The 13,360-nt window shown below is 43.7% G+C and overlaps 34 non-coding genes and 26 pseudogenes across 34 annotated transcripts; all 60 read right to left on the bottom strand.

Moving 5' to 3' along the window:
• Positions 1–81: 81 nt before the first annotated feature.
• LOC131710307 (5S ribosomal RNA) lies at positions 82–200 on the bottom strand. The gene has a single exon (XR_009312179.1). It is a non-coding gene; the product is annotated as a 5S ribosomal RNA (ribosomal RNA).
• A 114-nt stretch (positions 201–314) lies between these two features.
• LOC131716430 (5S ribosomal RNA) lies at positions 315–423 on the bottom strand (annotated as a pseudogene).
• A 100-nt stretch (positions 424–523) lies between these two features.
• LOC131716206 (5S ribosomal RNA) lies at positions 524–632 on the bottom strand (annotated as a pseudogene).
• Positions 633–746: 114 nt separating this feature from the next.
• On the bottom strand, positions 747–865 carry LOC131717244 (5S ribosomal RNA). The gene has a single exon (XR_009316129.1). It is a non-coding gene; the product is annotated as a 5S ribosomal RNA (ribosomal RNA).
• A 114-nt stretch (positions 866–979) lies between these two features.
• LOC131709860 (5S ribosomal RNA) lies at positions 980–1,098 on the bottom strand. Its single transcript, XR_009311724.1, has one exon. It is a non-coding gene; the product is annotated as a 5S ribosomal RNA (ribosomal RNA).
• A 114-nt stretch (positions 1,099–1,212) lies between these two features.
• LOC131714681 (5S ribosomal RNA) lies at positions 1,213–1,321 on the bottom strand (annotated as a pseudogene).
• A 114-nt stretch (positions 1,322–1,435) lies between these two features.
• On the bottom strand, positions 1,436–1,554 carry LOC131717233 (5S ribosomal RNA). Its single transcript, XR_009316118.1, has one exon. It is a non-coding gene; the product is annotated as a 5S ribosomal RNA (ribosomal RNA).
• A 114-nt stretch (positions 1,555–1,668) lies between these two features.
• On the bottom strand, positions 1,669–1,777 carry LOC131714679 (5S ribosomal RNA; annotated as a pseudogene).
• Positions 1,778–1,877: 100 nt separating this feature from the next.
• LOC131716660 (5S ribosomal RNA) lies at positions 1,878–1,996 on the bottom strand. The gene has a single exon (XR_009315546.1). It is a non-coding gene; the product is annotated as a 5S ribosomal RNA (ribosomal RNA).
• Positions 1,997–2,111: 115 nt separating this feature from the next.
• On the bottom strand, positions 2,112–2,220 carry LOC131716225 (5S ribosomal RNA; annotated as a pseudogene).
• A 100-nt stretch (positions 2,221–2,320) lies between these two features.
• Positions 2,321–2,439, bottom strand: LOC131716659 (5S ribosomal RNA). The gene has a single exon (XR_009315545.1). It is a non-coding gene; the product is annotated as a 5S ribosomal RNA (ribosomal RNA).
• A 100-nt stretch (positions 2,440–2,539) lies between these two features.
• On the bottom strand, positions 2,540–2,658 carry LOC131716658 (5S ribosomal RNA). The gene has a single exon (XR_009315544.1). It is a non-coding gene; the product is annotated as a 5S ribosomal RNA (ribosomal RNA).
• A 99-nt stretch (positions 2,659–2,757) lies between these two features.
• On the bottom strand, positions 2,758–2,876 carry LOC131710815 (5S ribosomal RNA). Its single transcript, XR_009312697.1, has one exon. It is a non-coding gene; the product is annotated as a 5S ribosomal RNA (ribosomal RNA).
• Positions 2,877–2,976: 100 nt separating this feature from the next.
• On the bottom strand, positions 2,977–3,095 carry LOC131713629 (5S ribosomal RNA; annotated as a pseudogene).
• Positions 3,096–3,195: 100 nt separating this feature from the next.
• On the bottom strand, positions 3,196–3,304 carry LOC131715866 (5S ribosomal RNA; annotated as a pseudogene).
• A 100-nt stretch (positions 3,305–3,404) lies between these two features.
• LOC131711564 (5S ribosomal RNA) lies at positions 3,405–3,523 on the bottom strand. Its single transcript, XR_009313450.1, has one exon. It is a non-coding gene; the product is annotated as a 5S ribosomal RNA (ribosomal RNA).
• Positions 3,524–3,623: 100 nt separating this feature from the next.
• On the bottom strand, positions 3,624–3,742 carry LOC131711563 (5S ribosomal RNA). The gene has a single exon (XR_009313449.1). It is a non-coding gene; the product is annotated as a 5S ribosomal RNA (ribosomal RNA).
• A 114-nt stretch (positions 3,743–3,856) lies between these two features.
• On the bottom strand, positions 3,857–3,965 carry LOC131715700 (5S ribosomal RNA; annotated as a pseudogene).
• A 114-nt stretch (positions 3,966–4,079) lies between these two features.
• Positions 4,080–4,198, bottom strand: LOC131711775 (5S ribosomal RNA). Its single transcript, XR_009313663.1, has one exon. It is a non-coding gene; the product is annotated as a 5S ribosomal RNA (ribosomal RNA).
• Positions 4,199–4,298: 100 nt separating this feature from the next.
• On the bottom strand, positions 4,299–4,417 carry LOC131710199 (5S ribosomal RNA). Its single transcript, XR_009312068.1, has one exon. It is a non-coding gene; the product is annotated as a 5S ribosomal RNA (ribosomal RNA).
• Positions 4,418–4,517: 100 nt separating this feature from the next.
• On the bottom strand, positions 4,518–4,626 carry LOC131714678 (5S ribosomal RNA; annotated as a pseudogene).
• Positions 4,627–4,740: 114 nt separating this feature from the next.
• LOC131714677 (5S ribosomal RNA) lies at positions 4,741–4,849 on the bottom strand (annotated as a pseudogene).
• A 100-nt stretch (positions 4,850–4,949) lies between these two features.
• LOC131716269 (5S ribosomal RNA) lies at positions 4,950–5,058 on the bottom strand (annotated as a pseudogene).
• A 114-nt stretch (positions 5,059–5,172) lies between these two features.
• On the bottom strand, positions 5,173–5,291 carry LOC131712522 (5S ribosomal RNA). The gene has a single exon (XR_009314413.1). It is a non-coding gene; the product is annotated as a 5S ribosomal RNA (ribosomal RNA).
• Positions 5,292–5,405: 114 nt separating this feature from the next.
• On the bottom strand, positions 5,406–5,514 carry LOC131716496 (5S ribosomal RNA; annotated as a pseudogene).
• A 100-nt stretch (positions 5,515–5,614) lies between these two features.
• On the bottom strand, positions 5,615–5,723 carry LOC131714676 (5S ribosomal RNA; annotated as a pseudogene).
• A 114-nt stretch (positions 5,724–5,837) lies between these two features.
• On the bottom strand, positions 5,838–5,956 carry LOC131711898 (5S ribosomal RNA). Its single transcript, XR_009313787.1, has one exon. It is a non-coding gene; the product is annotated as a 5S ribosomal RNA (ribosomal RNA).
• Positions 5,957–6,056: 100 nt separating this feature from the next.
• Positions 6,057–6,175, bottom strand: LOC131716657 (5S ribosomal RNA). Its single transcript, XR_009315543.1, has one exon. It is a non-coding gene; the product is annotated as a 5S ribosomal RNA (ribosomal RNA).
• A 114-nt stretch (positions 6,176–6,289) lies between these two features.
• On the bottom strand, positions 6,290–6,408 carry LOC131710251 (5S ribosomal RNA). Its single transcript, XR_009312122.1, has one exon. It is a non-coding gene; the product is annotated as a 5S ribosomal RNA (ribosomal RNA).
• Positions 6,409–6,508: 100 nt separating this feature from the next.
• On the bottom strand, positions 6,509–6,617 carry LOC131714675 (5S ribosomal RNA; annotated as a pseudogene).
• Positions 6,618–6,717: 100 nt separating this feature from the next.
• LOC131711562 (5S ribosomal RNA) lies at positions 6,718–6,836 on the bottom strand. The gene has a single exon (XR_009313448.1). It is a non-coding gene; the product is annotated as a 5S ribosomal RNA (ribosomal RNA).
• Positions 6,837–6,950: 114 nt separating this feature from the next.
• LOC131714673 (5S ribosomal RNA) lies at positions 6,951–7,059 on the bottom strand (annotated as a pseudogene).
• Positions 7,060–7,159: 100 nt separating this feature from the next.
• LOC131710588 (5S ribosomal RNA) lies at positions 7,160–7,278 on the bottom strand. The gene has a single exon (XR_009312470.1). It is a non-coding gene; the product is annotated as a 5S ribosomal RNA (ribosomal RNA).
• Positions 7,279–7,392: 114 nt separating this feature from the next.
• On the bottom strand, positions 7,393–7,501 carry LOC131716141 (5S ribosomal RNA; annotated as a pseudogene).
• A 100-nt stretch (positions 7,502–7,601) lies between these two features.
• Positions 7,602–7,720, bottom strand: LOC131716656 (5S ribosomal RNA). The gene has a single exon (XR_009315542.1). It is a non-coding gene; the product is annotated as a 5S ribosomal RNA (ribosomal RNA).
• Positions 7,721–7,820: 100 nt separating this feature from the next.
• Positions 7,821–7,939, bottom strand: LOC131710484 (5S ribosomal RNA). The gene has a single exon (XR_009312356.1). It is a non-coding gene; the product is annotated as a 5S ribosomal RNA (ribosomal RNA).
• A 100-nt stretch (positions 7,940–8,039) lies between these two features.
• LOC131711689 (5S ribosomal RNA) lies at positions 8,040–8,158 on the bottom strand. Its single transcript, XR_009313577.1, has one exon. It is a non-coding gene; the product is annotated as a 5S ribosomal RNA (ribosomal RNA).
• A 100-nt stretch (positions 8,159–8,258) lies between these two features.
• Positions 8,259–8,377, bottom strand: LOC131710483 (5S ribosomal RNA). The gene has a single exon (XR_009312355.1). It is a non-coding gene; the product is annotated as a 5S ribosomal RNA (ribosomal RNA).
• A 100-nt stretch (positions 8,378–8,477) lies between these two features.
• LOC131714672 (5S ribosomal RNA) lies at positions 8,478–8,586 on the bottom strand (annotated as a pseudogene).
• A 114-nt stretch (positions 8,587–8,700) lies between these two features.
• Positions 8,701–8,819, bottom strand: LOC131713578 (5S ribosomal RNA; annotated as a pseudogene).
• Positions 8,820–8,919: 100 nt separating this feature from the next.
• Positions 8,920–9,028, bottom strand: LOC131714671 (5S ribosomal RNA; annotated as a pseudogene).
• Positions 9,029–9,128: 100 nt separating this feature from the next.
• On the bottom strand, positions 9,129–9,237 carry LOC131714670 (5S ribosomal RNA; annotated as a pseudogene).
• Positions 9,238–9,351: 114 nt separating this feature from the next.
• On the bottom strand, positions 9,352–9,460 carry LOC131716560 (5S ribosomal RNA; annotated as a pseudogene).
• Positions 9,461–9,560: 100 nt separating this feature from the next.
• LOC131716210 (5S ribosomal RNA) lies at positions 9,561–9,669 on the bottom strand (annotated as a pseudogene).
• Positions 9,670–9,783: 114 nt separating this feature from the next.
• LOC131712732 (5S ribosomal RNA) lies at positions 9,784–9,902 on the bottom strand. Its single transcript, XR_009314621.1, has one exon. It is a non-coding gene; the product is annotated as a 5S ribosomal RNA (ribosomal RNA).
• Positions 9,903–10,002: 100 nt separating this feature from the next.
• On the bottom strand, positions 10,003–10,111 carry LOC131715288 (5S ribosomal RNA; annotated as a pseudogene).
• Positions 10,112–10,225: 114 nt separating this feature from the next.
• On the bottom strand, positions 10,226–10,344 carry LOC131711561 (5S ribosomal RNA). The gene has a single exon (XR_009313447.1). It is a non-coding gene; the product is annotated as a 5S ribosomal RNA (ribosomal RNA).
• Positions 10,345–10,458: 114 nt separating this feature from the next.
• Positions 10,459–10,567, bottom strand: LOC131714669 (5S ribosomal RNA; annotated as a pseudogene).
• Positions 10,568–10,681: 114 nt separating this feature from the next.
• Positions 10,682–10,800, bottom strand: LOC131716655 (5S ribosomal RNA). The gene has a single exon (XR_009315541.1). It is a non-coding gene; the product is annotated as a 5S ribosomal RNA (ribosomal RNA).
• A 114-nt stretch (positions 10,801–10,914) lies between these two features.
• LOC131718290 (5S ribosomal RNA) lies at positions 10,915–11,033 on the bottom strand. Its single transcript, XR_009317189.1, has one exon. It is a non-coding gene; the product is annotated as a 5S ribosomal RNA (ribosomal RNA).
• Positions 11,034–11,147: 114 nt separating this feature from the next.
• Positions 11,148–11,276, bottom strand: LOC131714291 (5S ribosomal RNA; annotated as a pseudogene).
• Positions 11,277–11,383: 107 nt separating this feature from the next.
• On the bottom strand, positions 11,384–11,502 carry LOC131711560 (5S ribosomal RNA). Its single transcript, XR_009313446.1, has one exon. It is a non-coding gene; the product is annotated as a 5S ribosomal RNA (ribosomal RNA).
• Positions 11,503–11,602: 100 nt separating this feature from the next.
• On the bottom strand, positions 11,603–11,721 carry LOC131716654 (5S ribosomal RNA). Its single transcript, XR_009315540.1, has one exon. It is a non-coding gene; the product is annotated as a 5S ribosomal RNA (ribosomal RNA).
• A 100-nt stretch (positions 11,722–11,821) lies between these two features.
• On the bottom strand, positions 11,822–11,940 carry LOC131711894 (5S ribosomal RNA). Its single transcript, XR_009313783.1, has one exon. It is a non-coding gene; the product is annotated as a 5S ribosomal RNA (ribosomal RNA).
• Positions 11,941–12,054: 114 nt separating this feature from the next.
• LOC131716653 (5S ribosomal RNA) lies at positions 12,055–12,173 on the bottom strand. Its single transcript, XR_009315539.1, has one exon. It is a non-coding gene; the product is annotated as a 5S ribosomal RNA (ribosomal RNA).
• Positions 12,174–12,284: 111 nt separating this feature from the next.
• Positions 12,285–12,403, bottom strand: LOC131718279 (5S ribosomal RNA). Its single transcript, XR_009317178.1, has one exon. It is a non-coding gene; the product is annotated as a 5S ribosomal RNA (ribosomal RNA).
• A 114-nt stretch (positions 12,404–12,517) lies between these two features.
• Positions 12,518–12,646, bottom strand: LOC131714156 (5S ribosomal RNA; annotated as a pseudogene).
• Positions 12,647–12,753: 107 nt separating this feature from the next.
• On the bottom strand, positions 12,754–12,872 carry LOC131711559 (5S ribosomal RNA). The gene has a single exon (XR_009313445.1). It is a non-coding gene; the product is annotated as a 5S ribosomal RNA (ribosomal RNA).
• A 114-nt stretch (positions 12,873–12,986) lies between these two features.
• Positions 12,987–13,105, bottom strand: LOC131710711 (5S ribosomal RNA). The gene has a single exon (XR_009312593.1). It is a non-coding gene; the product is annotated as a 5S ribosomal RNA (ribosomal RNA).
• A 100-nt stretch (positions 13,106–13,205) lies between these two features.
• Positions 13,206–13,324, bottom strand: LOC131716652 (5S ribosomal RNA). The gene has a single exon (XR_009315538.1). It is a non-coding gene; the product is annotated as a 5S ribosomal RNA (ribosomal RNA).
• Positions 13,325–13,360: the final 36 nt, after the last annotated feature.

Genomic DNA, 13,360 nt, shown 5'->3' with positions numbered 1-13,360 from the left:
TGACTTTTATGTTTAGTGAGCTGGGGGTGAATCCTCCAAAATTTCCTTTTGTCCTCCACACATATCAATTGTAAAATGTAATGCCTGCAGCACTTGATATTCCCAGGTGGTCTCCCATCCAAGTACTAACCAAGCCCAACATTGCTTAGCTTCTGAGATCAGACGAGATCAGGCTAATTCAAGGTGGTGTGGCCGCAGGCGATTGCATTTCTGCTTTCATGACTTTTATGTTTAGTGAGCTGGGGGTGATTCCTCCAAAATTTCCTTTTGTCCTCCACACATTTCAATTGTAAAATGTAATTACAAAAATGTAATGCCTGCAGCAATTGATATTCCCCGGTGGTCTCCCATCCAAGTACTAACCAAGCCCAACATTGCTTAGCTTCTGAGATCAGGCTTATTCAAGGTGGTGTGGCCGCAGGCGATTGCATTTCTGCTTTCATGACTTTTATGTTTAGGGAGCTGGGGGTGATTCCTCCAAAATTTCCTTTTGTCCTCCACACATTTCAATTGTAAAATGTAATGCCTGCAGCACTTGATATTCCCAGGTGGTCTCCCATCCAAGAACTAACCAAGCCCAACACTGCTTAGCTTCTGAGATCAGGCTTATTCAAGGTGGTGTGGCCGCAGGCGATTGCATTTCTGCTTTCATGACTTTTATGTTTAGTGAGCTGGGGGTGATTCCTCCAAAATTTCCTTTTGTCCTCCACACATTTCAATTGGAAAATGTAATTACAAAAATGTAATGCCTGCAGCACTTGATATTCCCAGGTGGTCTCCCATCCAAGTACTAACCAAGCCCAACATTGCTTAACTTCTGAGATCAGACGAGATCAGGCTTATTCAAGGTGGTGTGGCCGCAGGCGATTGCATTTCTGCTTTCATGACTTTTATGTTTAGTGAGCTGGGGGTGATTCCTCCAAAAATTCCTTTTGTCCTCCACACATTTCAATTGTAAAATGTAATTACAAAAATGTAATGCCTGCAGCACTTGATATTCCCAGGTGGTCTCCCATCCAAGTACTAACCAAGCCCAACATTGCTTAGCTTCTGAGATCAGATGAGATCAGGCTTATTCAAGGTGGTGTTGCCGCAGGCGATTGCATTTCTGCTTTCATGACTTTTATGTTTAGTGAGCTGGGGGTGATTCCTCCGAAATTTCCTTTTGTCCTCCACACATTTCAATTGTAAAATGTAATTACAAAAATGTAATGCCTGCAGCACTTGATATTCCCAGGTGGTCTCCCATCCAAGTACTAACCAAGCCCAACATTGCTTAGCTTCTGAGATCAGGCTTATTCAAGGTGGTGTGGCCGCAGGCGATTGCATTTCTGCTTTCATGACTTTTATGTTTAGTGAGCTGGGGGTGATTCCTCCAAAATTTCCTTTTGTCCTCCACAAATTTCAATTGTAAAATGTAATTACAAAAATGTAATGCCTGCAGCACTTGATATTCCCAGGTGGTCTCCCATCCAAGTACTAACCAAGCCCAACATTGCTTAACTTCTGAGATCAGACGAGATCAGGCTTATTCAAGGTGGTGTGGCCGCAGGCGATTGCATTTCTGCTTTCATGAATTTTATGTTTAGTGAGCTGGGGGTGATTCCTCCAAAAATTCCTTTTGTCGTCCACACATTTCAATTGTAAAATGTAATTACAAAAATGTAATGCCTGCAGCACTTGATATTCCCAGGTGGTCTCCCATCCAAGTACTAACCAAGCCCAACATTGCTTAGCTTCTGAGATCAGGCTTATTCAAGGTGGTGTGGCCGCAGGCGATTGCATTTCTGCTTTCATGACTTTTATGTTTAGTGAGCTGGGGGTGATTCCTCCAAAATTTCCTTTTGTCCTCCACACATTTCAATTGTAAAATGTAATGCCTGCAGCACTTGATATTCCCAGGTGGTCTCCCATCCAAGTACTAACCAAGCCCAACATTGCTTAGCTTCTGAGATCAGACGAGATCAGGCTTATTCAAGGTGGTGTGGCCGCAGGCGATTGCATTTCTGCTTTCATGACTTTTATGTTTAGTGAGCTGGGGGGTGATTCCTCCAAAATTTCCTTTTGTCCTCCACACATTTCAATTGTAAAATGTAATTACAAAAATGTAATGCCTGCAGCACTTGATATTCCCAGGTGGTCTCCCATCCAAGTACTAACCAAGCCCAACATTGCTTAGCTTCTGAGATCAGACTTATTCAAGGTGGTGTGGCCGCAGGTGATTGCATTTCTGTTTTCATGACTTTTATGTTTAGTGAGCTGGGGGTGAATCCTCCAAAATTTCCTTTTGTCCTCCACACATATCAATTGTAAAATGTAATGCCTGCAGCACTTGATATTCCCAGGTGGTCTCCCATCCAAGTACTAACCAAGCCCAACATTGCTTAGCTTCTGAGATCAGACGAGATCAGGCTTATTCAAGGTGGTGTGGCCGCAGGCGATTGCATTTCTGCTTTCATGACTTTTATGTTTAGTGAGCTGGGGGTGATTCCTCCAAAATTTCCCTTTGGCCTCCACACATTTCAATTGTAAAATGTAATGCCTGCAGCACTTGATATTCCCAGGTGGTCTCCCATCCAAGTACTAACCAAGCCCAACATTGCTTAGCTTCTGAGATCAGACGAGATCAGGCTTATTCAAGGTGGTGTGGCCGCAGGCGAGTGCATTTCTGCTTTCATGACATTTATGTTTAGTGAGCTGGGGTGATTCCTCCAAAATTTCCTTTTGTCCTCCACACATTTCAATTGTAAAATGTAATGCCTGCAGCACTTGATATTCCCAGGTGGTCTCCCATCCAAGTACTAACCAAGCCCAACATTGCTTAGCTTCTGAGATCAGACGAGATCAGGCTTATTCAAGGTGGTGTGGCCGCAGGTGATTGCATTTCTGCTTTCATGACTTTTATGTTTAGTGAGCTGGGGGTGAATCCTCCAAAATTTCCTTTTGTCCTCCACACATATCAATTGTAAAATGTAATGCCTGCAGCACTTGATATTCCCAGGTGGTCTCCCATCCAAGTACTAACCAAGCCCAATATTGCATAGCTTCTGAGATCAGACGAGATCAGGCTTATTCAAGGTGGTGTGGCCGCAGGCGAATGCATTTCTGCTTTCATGACTTTTATGTTTAGTGAGCTGGGGGTGATTCCTCCAAAATTTCCCTTTGGCCTCCACACATTTCAATTGTAAAATGTAATGCCTGCAGCACTTGATATTCCCAGGTGGTCTCCCATCCAAGTACTAACCAAGCCCAACATTGCTTAGCTTCTAAGATCAGGCTTATTCAAGGTGGTGTGGCCGCAGGCGATTGCATTTCTGCTTTCATGACTTTTATGTTTAGTGAGCTGGGGGTGATTCCTCCAAAATTTCCTTTTGTCCTCCACACATTTCAATTGTAAAATGTAATGCCTGCAGCACTTGATATTCCCAGGTGGTCTCCCATCCAAGTACTAACCAAGCCCAACATTGCTTAGCTTCTGAGATCAGGCGAGATCAGGCTTATTCAAGGTGGTGTGGCCGCAGGCGATTGCATTTCTGCTTTCATGACTTTTATGTTTAGTGAGCTGGGGGTGATTCCTCCAAAATTTCCTTTTGTCCTCCACACATTTCAATTGTAAAATGTAATGCCTGCAGCACTTGATATTCCCAGGTGGTCTCCCATCCAAGTACTAACCAAGCCCAACATTGCTTAGCTTCTGAGATCAGGCGAGATCAGGCTTATTCAAGGTGGTGTGGCCGCAGGCGATTGCATTTCTGCTTTCATGACTTTTATGTTTAGGGAGCTGGGGGTGATTCCTCCAAAATTTCCTTTTCTCCTCCACACATTTCAAATGTAAAATGTAATTACAAAAATGTAATGCCTGCAGCACTTGATATTCCCAGGTGGTCTCCCATCCAACTACTAACCAAGCCCAACATTGCTTAGCTTCTGAGATCAGGCTTATTCAAGGTGGTGTGGCCGCAGGCGATTGCATTTCTGCTTTCATGACTTTTATGTTTAGTGAGCTGGGGGTGATTCCTCCAAAATTTCCTTTTGTCCTCCACACATTTCAATTGTAAAATGTAATTACAAAAATGTAATGCCTGCAGCACTTGATATTCCCAGGTGGTCTCCCATCCAAGTACTAACCAAGCCCAACATTGCTTAGCTTCGGAGATCAGACGAGATCAGGCTTATTCAAGGTGGTGTGGCCGCAGGCGATTGCTTTTCTGCTTTCATGACTTTTATGTTTAGTGAGCTGGGGGTGATTCCTCCAAAATTTCCTTTTGTCCTCCACACATTTCAATTGTAAAATGTAATGCCTGCAGCACTTGATATTCCCAGGTGGTCTCCCATCCAAGTACTAACCAAGCCCAACATTGCTTAGCTTCTGAGATCCGACGAGATCAGGCTTATTCAAGGTGGTGTGGCCGCAGGCGATTGCATTTCTGCTTTCATGACTTTTATGTTTAGTGAGCTGGGGGTGATTCCTCCAAAATTTCCTTTTGGCCTCCACACATTTCAATTGTAAAATGTAATGCCTGCAGCACTTGATATTCCCAGGTGGTCTCCCATCCAAGTACTAACCAAGCCCAACATTGCTTAGCTTCTGAGATCAGGCTTATTCAAGGTGGTGTGGCCGCAGGCGATTGCCTTTCTGCTTTCATGACTTTTATGTTTAGTGAGCTGGGGGTGATTCCTCCAAAATTACCTTTTGTCCTCCACACATTTCAATTGTAAAATGTAATTACAAAAATGTAATGCCTGCAGCACTTGATATTCCCAGGTGGTCTCCCATCCAAGTACTAACCAAGCCCAACATTGCTTAGCTTCTGAGATCAGGCTTATTCAAGGTGGTGTGGCCGCAGGCGATTGCATTTCTGCTTTCATGACTTTTATGTTTAGTGAGCTGGGGGTGATTCCTCCAAAATTTCCTTTTGTCCTCCACACATTTCAATTGTAAAATGTAATGCCTGCAGCACTTGATATTCCCAGGTGGCCTCCCATCCAAGTACTAACCAAGCCCAACATTGCTTAGCTTCGGAGATCAGGCTTATTCAAGGTGGTGTGGCCGCAGGCGATTGCATTTCTGCTTTCATGACTTTTATGTTTAGTGAGCTGGGGGTGATTCCTCCAAAATTTCCTTTTGTCCTCCACACATTTCAATTGTAAAATGTAATTACAAAAATGTAATGCCTGCAGCACTTGATATTCCCAGGTGGTCTCCCATCCAAGTACTAACCAAGCCCAACACTGCTTAGCTTCTGAGATCAGGCGAGATCAGGCTTATTCAAGGTGGTGTGGCCGCAGGCGATTGCATTTCTGCTTTCATGACTTTTATGTTTAGTGAGCTGGGGGTGATTCCTCCAAAATTTCCTTTTGTCCTCCACACATTTCAATTGTAAAATGTAATTACAAAAATGTAATGCCTGCAGCACTTGATAGTCCCAGGTGGTCTCCCATCCAAGTACTAACCAAGCCCAACATTGCGTAGCTTCTGAGATCAGGCTTATTCAAGGTGGTGTGGCCGCAGGCGATTGCATTTCTGCTTTCATGACTTTTATGTTTAGTGAGCTGGGGGTGATTCCTCCAAAATTTCCTTTTGTCCTCCACACATTTCAATTGTAAAATGTAATGCCTGCAGCACTTGATATTCCCAGGTGGTCTCCCATCCAAGTACTAACCAAGCCCAACATTGCTTAGCTTCTGAGATCAGGCTTATTCAAGGTGGTGTGGCCGCAGGCGATTGCATTTCTGCTTTCATGACTTTTATGTTTAGTGAGCTGGGGGTGATTCCTCCAAAATTTCCTTTTGTCCTCCACACATTTCAATTGTAAAATGTAATTACAAAAATGTAATGCCTGCAGCACGTGATATTCCCAGGTGGTCTCCCATCCAAGTACTAACCAAGCCCAACATTGCTTAGCTTCTGAGATCAGACGAGATCAGGCTTATTCAAGGTGGTGTGGCCGCAGGCAATTGCATTTCTGCTTTCATGACTTTTATGTTTAGTGAGCTGGGGGTGATTCCTCCAAAATTTCCTTTTGTCCTCCACACATTTCAATTGTAAAATGTAATGCCTGCAGCACTTGATATTCCCAGGTGGTCTCCCATCCAAGTACTAACCAAGCCCAACATTGCTTAGCTTCTGAGATCAGACGAGATCAGGCTTATTCAAGGTGGTGTGGCCGCAGGCGATTGCATTTCTGCTTTCATGACTTTTATGTTTAGTGAGCTGGGGGTGATTCCTCCAAAATTTCCTTTTGTCCTCCACACATTTCAATTGTAAAATGTAATTACAAAAATGTAATGCCTGCAGCACTTGATATTCCCAGGTGGTCTCCCATTCAAGTACTAACCAAGCCCAACATTGCTTAGCTTCTGAGATCAGACGAGATCAGGCTTATTCAAGGTGGTGTGGCCGCAGGCGATTGCATTTCTGCTTTCATGACTTTTATGTTTAGTGAGCTGGGGGTGATTCCTCCAAAATTTCCTTTTGTCCTCCACACATTTCAATTGTAAAATGTAATGCCTGCAGCACTTGATATTCCCAGGTGGTCTCCCATCCAAGTACTAACCAAGCCCAACATTGCTTAGCTTCTGAGATCAGGCTTATTCAAGGTGGTGTGGCCGCAGGCGATTGCATTTCTGCTTTCATGACTTTTATGTTTAGTGAGCTGGGGGTGATTCCTCCAAAATTTCCTTTTGTCCTCCACACATTTCAATTGTAAAATGTAATGCCTGCAGCACTTGATATTCCCAGGTGGTCTCCCATCCAAGTACTAACCAAGCCCAACATTGCTTAGCTTCTGAGATCAGGCGAGATCAGGCTTATTCAAGGTGGTGTGGCCGCAGGCGATTACATTTCTGCTTTCATGACTTTTATGTTTAGTGAGCTGGGGGAGATTCCTCCAAAATTTCCTTTTGTCCTCCACACATTTCAATTGTAAAATGTAATTACAAAAATGTAATGCCTGCAGCACTTGATATTCCCAGGTGGTCTCCCATCCAAGTACTAACCAAGCCCAACATTGCTTAGCTTCTGAGATCAGGCTTATTCAAGGTGGTGTGGCCGCAGGCGATTACATTTCTGCTTTCATGACTTTTATGTTTAGTGAGCTGGGGGTGATTCCTCCAAAATTTCCTTTTGTCCTCCACACATTTCAATTGTAAAATGTAATGCCTGCAGCACTTGATATTCCCAGGTGGTCTCCCATCCAAGTACTAATCAAGCCCAACATTGCTTAGCTTCTGAGATCAGGCGAGATCAGGCTTATTCAAGGTGGTGTGGCCGCAGGCGATCGCATTTCTGCTTTCATGACTTTTATGTTTAGTGAGCTGGGGGTGATTCCTCCAAAATTTCCTTTTGTCCTCCACACATTTCAATTGTAAAATGTAATTACAAAAATGTAATGCCTGCAGCACTTGATATTCCCAGGTGGTCTCCCATCCAAGTACTAACCAAGCCCAACATTGCTTAGCTTCTGAGATCAGGCTTATTAAAGGAGGCGTGGCCGCAGGCGATTGCATTTCTGCTTTCATGACTTTTATGTTTAGTGAGCTGGGGGTGATTCCTCCAAAATTTCCTTTTGTCCTCCACACATTTCAATTGTAAAATGTAATGCCTGCAGCACTTGATATTCCCAGGTGGTCTCCCATCCAAGTACTAACCAAGCCCAACATTGCTTAGCTTCTGAGATCAGACGAGATCAGGCTTATTCAAGGTGGTGTGGCCGCAGGCGATTGCATTTCTGCTTTCATGACTTTTATGTTTAGTGAGCTGGGGGTGATTCCTCCAAAATTTCCTTTTGTCCTCCACACATTTCAATTGTAAAATGTAATGCCTGCAGCACTTGATATTCCCAGGTGGTCAACCATCCAAGTACTAACCAAGCCCAACATTGCTTAGCTTCTGAGATCAGACGAGATCAGGCTTATTCAAGGTGGTGTGGCCGCAGGCGATTGCATTTCTGCTTTCATGACTTTTATGTTTAGTGAGCTGGGGATGATTCCTCCAAAATTTCCTTTTGTCCTCCACACATTTCAATTGTAAAATGTAATGCCTGCAGCACTTGATATTCCCAGGTGGTCTCCCATCCAAGTACTAACCAAGCCCAACATTGCTTAGCTTCTGAGATCAGACGAGGTCAGGCTTATTCAAGGTGGTGTGGCCGCAGGCGATTGCATTTCTGCTTTCATGACTTTTATGTTTAGTGAGCTGGGGGTGATTCCTCCAAAATTTCCTTTTGTCCTCCACACATTTCAATTGTAAAATGTAATGCCTGCAGCACTTGATATTCCCAGGTGGTCAACCATCCAAGTACTAACCAAGCCCAACATTGCTTAGCTTCTGAGATCAGACGAGATCAGGCTTATTCAAGGTGGTGTGGCCGCAGGCTATTGCATTTCTGCTTTCATGACTTTTATGTTTAGTGAGCTGGGGATGATTCCTCCAAAATTTCCTTTTGTCCTCCACACATTTCAATTGTAAAATGTAATGCCTGCAGCACTTGATATTCCCAGGTGGTCTCCCATCCAAGTACTAACCAAGCCCAACATTGCTTAGCTTCTGAGATCAGGCTTATTCAAGGTGGTGTGGCCGCAGGCGATTGCATTTCTGCTTTCATGACTTTTATGTTTAGTGAGCTGGGGGTGATTCCTCCAAAATTTCCTTTTGTCCTCCACACATTTCAATTGTAAAATGTAATTACAAAAATGTAATGCCTGCAGCACTTGATATTCCCAGGTCGTCTACCATCCAAGTACTAACCAAGCCCAACATTGCTTAGCTTCTGAGATCAGACGAGATCAGGCTTATTCAAGGTGGTGTGGCCGCAGGCGATTGCCTTTCTGCTTTCATGACTTTTATGTTTAGTGAGCTGGGGGTGATTCCTCCAAAATTTCCTTTTGTCCTCCACACATTTCAATTGTAAAATGTAATGCCTGCAGCACTTGATATTCCCAGGTGGTCTCCCATCCAAGTACTAACCAAGCCCAACATTGCTTAGCTTCTGAGATCAGGCTTATTCAAGGTGGTGTGGCCGCAGGCGATTGCATTTCTGCTTTCATGACTTTTATGTTTAGTGAGCTGGGGGTGATTCCTCCAAAATTTCCTTTTGTCCTCCACACATTTCAATTGTAAAATGTAATGCCTGCAGCACTTGATATTCCCAGGTGGTCTCCCATCCAAGTACTAACCAAGCCCAACATTGCTTAGCTTCTGAGATCAGGCTTATTCAAGGTGGTGTGGCCGCAGGCGATTGCATTTCTGCTTTCATGACTTTTATGTTTAGTGAGCTGGGGGTGATTCCTCCAAAATTTCCTTTTGTCCTCCACACATTTCAATTGTAAAATGTAATTACAAAAATGTAATGCCTGCAGCACTTGATATTCCCAGGTGGTCTCCCATCCAAGTACTAACCAATCCCAACATTGTTTAGCTTCTGAGATAAGGCTTATTCAAGGTGGTTTGGCCGCAGGCGATTGCATTTCTGCTTTCATGACTTTTATGTTTAGGGAGCTGGGGGTGATTCCTCCAAAATTTCCTTTTGTCCTCCACACATTTCAATTGTAAAATGTAATGCCTGCAGCACTTGATATTCCCAGGTGGTCTCCCATCCAAGTACTAACCAAGCCCAACACTGCTTAGCTTCTGAGAACAGGCTTATTCAAGGTGGTGTGGCCGCAGGCGATTGCATTTCTGCTTTCATGACTTTTATGTTTAGTGAGCTGGGGGTGATTCCTCCAAAATTTCCTTTTGTCCTCCACACATTTCAATTGTAAAATGTAATTACAATAATGTAATTCCTGCAGCACTTGATATTCCCAGGTGGTCTCCCATCCAAGTACTAACCAAGCCCAACATTGCTTAGCTTCTGAGATCAGACGAGATCAGGCTTATTCAAGGTGGTGTTGCCGCAGGCGATTGCATTTCTGCTTTCATGACTTTTATGTTTAGTGAGCTGGGGGTGATTCCTCCAAAACGTCCTTTTGTCCTCCACACATTTCAATTGTAAAATGTAATGCCTGCAGCACTTGATTTTCCCAGGTGGTCTCCCATCCAAGTACTAACCAAGCCCAACATTGCTTAGCTTCTGAGATCAGGCTTATTCAAGGTGGTGTGGCCGCAGGCGATTGCATTTCTGCTTTCATGACTTTTATGTTTAGTGAGCTGGGGGTGATTCCTCCAAAATTTCCTTTTGTCCTCCACACATTTCAATTGTAAAATGTAATTACAAAAATGTAATGCCTGCAGCACTTGATATTCCCAGGTGGTCTCCCATCCAAGTACTAACCAAGCCCAACATTGCTTAGCTTCTGAGATCAGGCGAGATCAGGCTTATTCAAGGTGGTGTGGCCGCAGGCGATTGCATTTCTGCTTTCATGACTTTTATGTTTAGTGAGCTGGGGGTGATTCCTCCAAAATTTCCTTTTGTCCTCCACACATTTCAATTGTAAAATTTAATTACAAAAATGTAATGCCTGCAGCACTTGATATTCCCAGGTGGTCTCCCATCCAAGTACTAACCAAGCCCAACATTGCTTAGCTTCTGAGATCAGGCTTATTCAAGGTGGTGTGGCCGCAGGCGATTGCATTTCTGCTTTCATGACTTTTATGTTTAGTGAGCTGGGGGTGATTCCTCCAAAATTTCCTTTTGTCCTCCACACATTTCAATTGTAAAATGTAATTACAAAAATGTAATGCCTGCAGCACTTGATATTCCCAGGTGGTCTCCCATCCAAGTACTAACCAAGCCCAACATTGCTTAGCTTCTGAGATCAGACGAGATCAGGCTTATTCAAGGTGGTGTGGCCGCAGGCGATTGCATTTCTGCTTTCATGACTTTTATGTTTAGTGAGCCTGGGGTGATTCCTCCAAAATTTCCTTTTGTCGTCCACACATTTCAATTGTAAAATTTAATTACAAAAATGTAATGCCTGCAGCACTTGATATTCCCAGGTGGTCTCCCATCCAAGTACTAACCAAGCCCAACATTGCTTAGCTTCTGAGATCAGACGAGATCAGGCTCATTCAAGGTGGTGTGGCCGCAGGCGATTGCATTTCTGCTTTCATGACTTTTATGTTTAGTGAGCTGGGGGTGATTCCTCCAAAATTTCCTTTTGTCCTCCACACATTTCAATTGTAAAATTTAATTACAAAAATGTAATGCCTGCAGCACTTGATATTCCCAGGTGGTCTCCCATCCAAGTACTAACCAAGCCCAACATTGCTTAGCTTCTGAGATCAGACGAGATCAGACGAGAACAGGCTTATTCAAGGTGGTGTGGTCGCAGGCGATTGCATTTCTGCTTTCATGACTTTTATGTTTAGTGAGCTGGGGGTGATTCCTCCAAAATTTCCTTTTGTCCTCCACACATTTCAATTGTAATTACAAAAATGTAATGCCTGCAGCACTTGATATTCCCAGGTGGTCTCCCATCCAAGTACTAACCAAGCCCAACATTGCTTAGCTTCTGAGATCAGGCGAGATCAGGCTTATTCAAGGTGGTGTGGCCGCAGGCGATTGCATTTCTGCTTTCATGACTTTTATGTTTAGTGAGCTGGGGGTGATTCCTCTAAAATTTCCTTTTGTCCTCCACACATTTCAATTGTAAAATGTAATGCCTGCAGCACTTGATATTCCCAGGTGGTCTCCCATCCAAGTACTAACCAAGCCCAACATTGCTTAGCTTCTGAGATCAGACGAGATCAGGCTTATTCAAGGTGGTGTGGCCGCAGGCGATTGCTTTTCTGCTTTCATGACTTTTATGTTTAGTGAGCTGGGGGTGATTCCTCCAAAATTTCCTTTTGTCCTCCACACATTTCAATTGTAAAATGTAATGCCTGCAGCACTTGATAATCCCAGGTGGTCTCCCATCCAAGTACTAATCAAGCCCAACATTGCTTAGCTTCTGAGATCAGACGAGATCAGGCTTATTCAAGGTGGTGTGGCCGCAGGCGATTGCATTTCTGCTTTCATGACTTTTATGTTTAGTGAGCTGGGGGTGATTCCTCCAAAATTTCCTTTTGTCCTCCACACATTTCAATTGTAAAATGTAATTACAAAAATGTAATGCCTGCAGCACTTGATATTCCCAGGTGGTCTCCCATCCAAGTACTAACCAAGCCCAACATTGCTTAGCTTCTGAGATCAGACGAGATCAGGCTTATTCAAGGTGGTGTGGCCGCAGGCGATTGCATTTCTGCTTTCATGACTTTTATGTTTAGTGAGCCTGGGGTGATTCCTCCAAAATTTCCTTTTGTCCACACATTTCAATTGTAAAATTTAATTACAAAAATGTAATGCCTGCAGCACTTGATATTCCCAGGTGGTCTCCCATCCAAGTACTAACCAAGCCCAACATTGCTTAGCTTCTGAGATCAGACGAGATCAGGCTCATTCAAGGTGGTGTGGCCGCAGGCGATTGCATTTCTGCTTTCATGACTTTTATGTTTAGTGAGCTGGGGGTGATTCCTCCAAAATTTCCTTTTGTCCTCCACACATTTCAATTGTAAAATTTAATTACAAAAATGTAATGCCTGCAGCACTTGATATTCCCAGGTGGTCTCCCATCCAAGTACTAACCAAGCCCAACATTGCTTAGCTTCTGAGATCAGACGAGATCAGACGAGATCAGGCTTATTCAAGGTGGTGTGGTCGCAGGCGATTGCATTTCTGCTTTCATGACTTTTATGTTTAGTGAGCTGGGGGTGATTCCTCCAAAATTTCCTTTTGTCCTCCACACATTTCAATTGTAATTACAAAAATGTAATGCCTGCAGCACTTGATATTCCCAGGTGGTCTCCCATCCAAGTACTAACCAAGCCCAACATTGCTTAGCTTCTGAGATCAGGCGAGATCAGGCTTATTCAAGGTGGTGTGGCCGCAGGCGATTGCATTTCTGCTTTCATGACTTTTATGTTTAGTGAGCTGGGGGTGATTCCTCCCAAATTTCCTTTTGTCCTCCACACATTTCAATTGTAAAATGTAATTACAAAAATGTAATGCCTGCAGCACTTGATATTCCCAGGTGGTCTCCCATCTAAGTACTAACCAAGCCCAACACTGCTTAGCTTCTGAGATCAGACGAGATCAGGCTTATTCAAGGTGGTGTGGCCGCAGGCGATTGCATTTCTGCTTTCATGACTTTTATGTTTAGTGAGCTGGGGGTGATTCCTCCAAAATTTCCTTTTGTCCTCCACACATTTCAATTGTAAAATGTAATGCCTGCAGCACTTGATATTCCCAGGTGGTCTCCCATCCAAGTACTAACCAAGCCCAACATTGCTTAGCTTCTGAGATCAGACGAGATCAGGCTTATTCAAGGTGGTGTGGCCGCAGGCGATTGCATTTCTGCTTTCATGACTTTTATGTTTAGT

Source organism: Acipenser ruthenus, chromosome 44 (assembly GCF_902713425.1).
Source record: "Acipenser ruthenus chromosome 44, fAciRut3.2 maternal haplotype, whole genome shotgun sequence".
Classification (NCBI taxonomy): Eukaryota; Metazoa; Chordata; class Actinopteri; order Acipenseriformes; family Acipenseridae; genus Acipenser; species Acipenser ruthenus.
The sequence above is the reverse complement of the archived record's forward strand: the minus strand, read 5'-3'. Positions and strand labels throughout refer to the sequence as shown.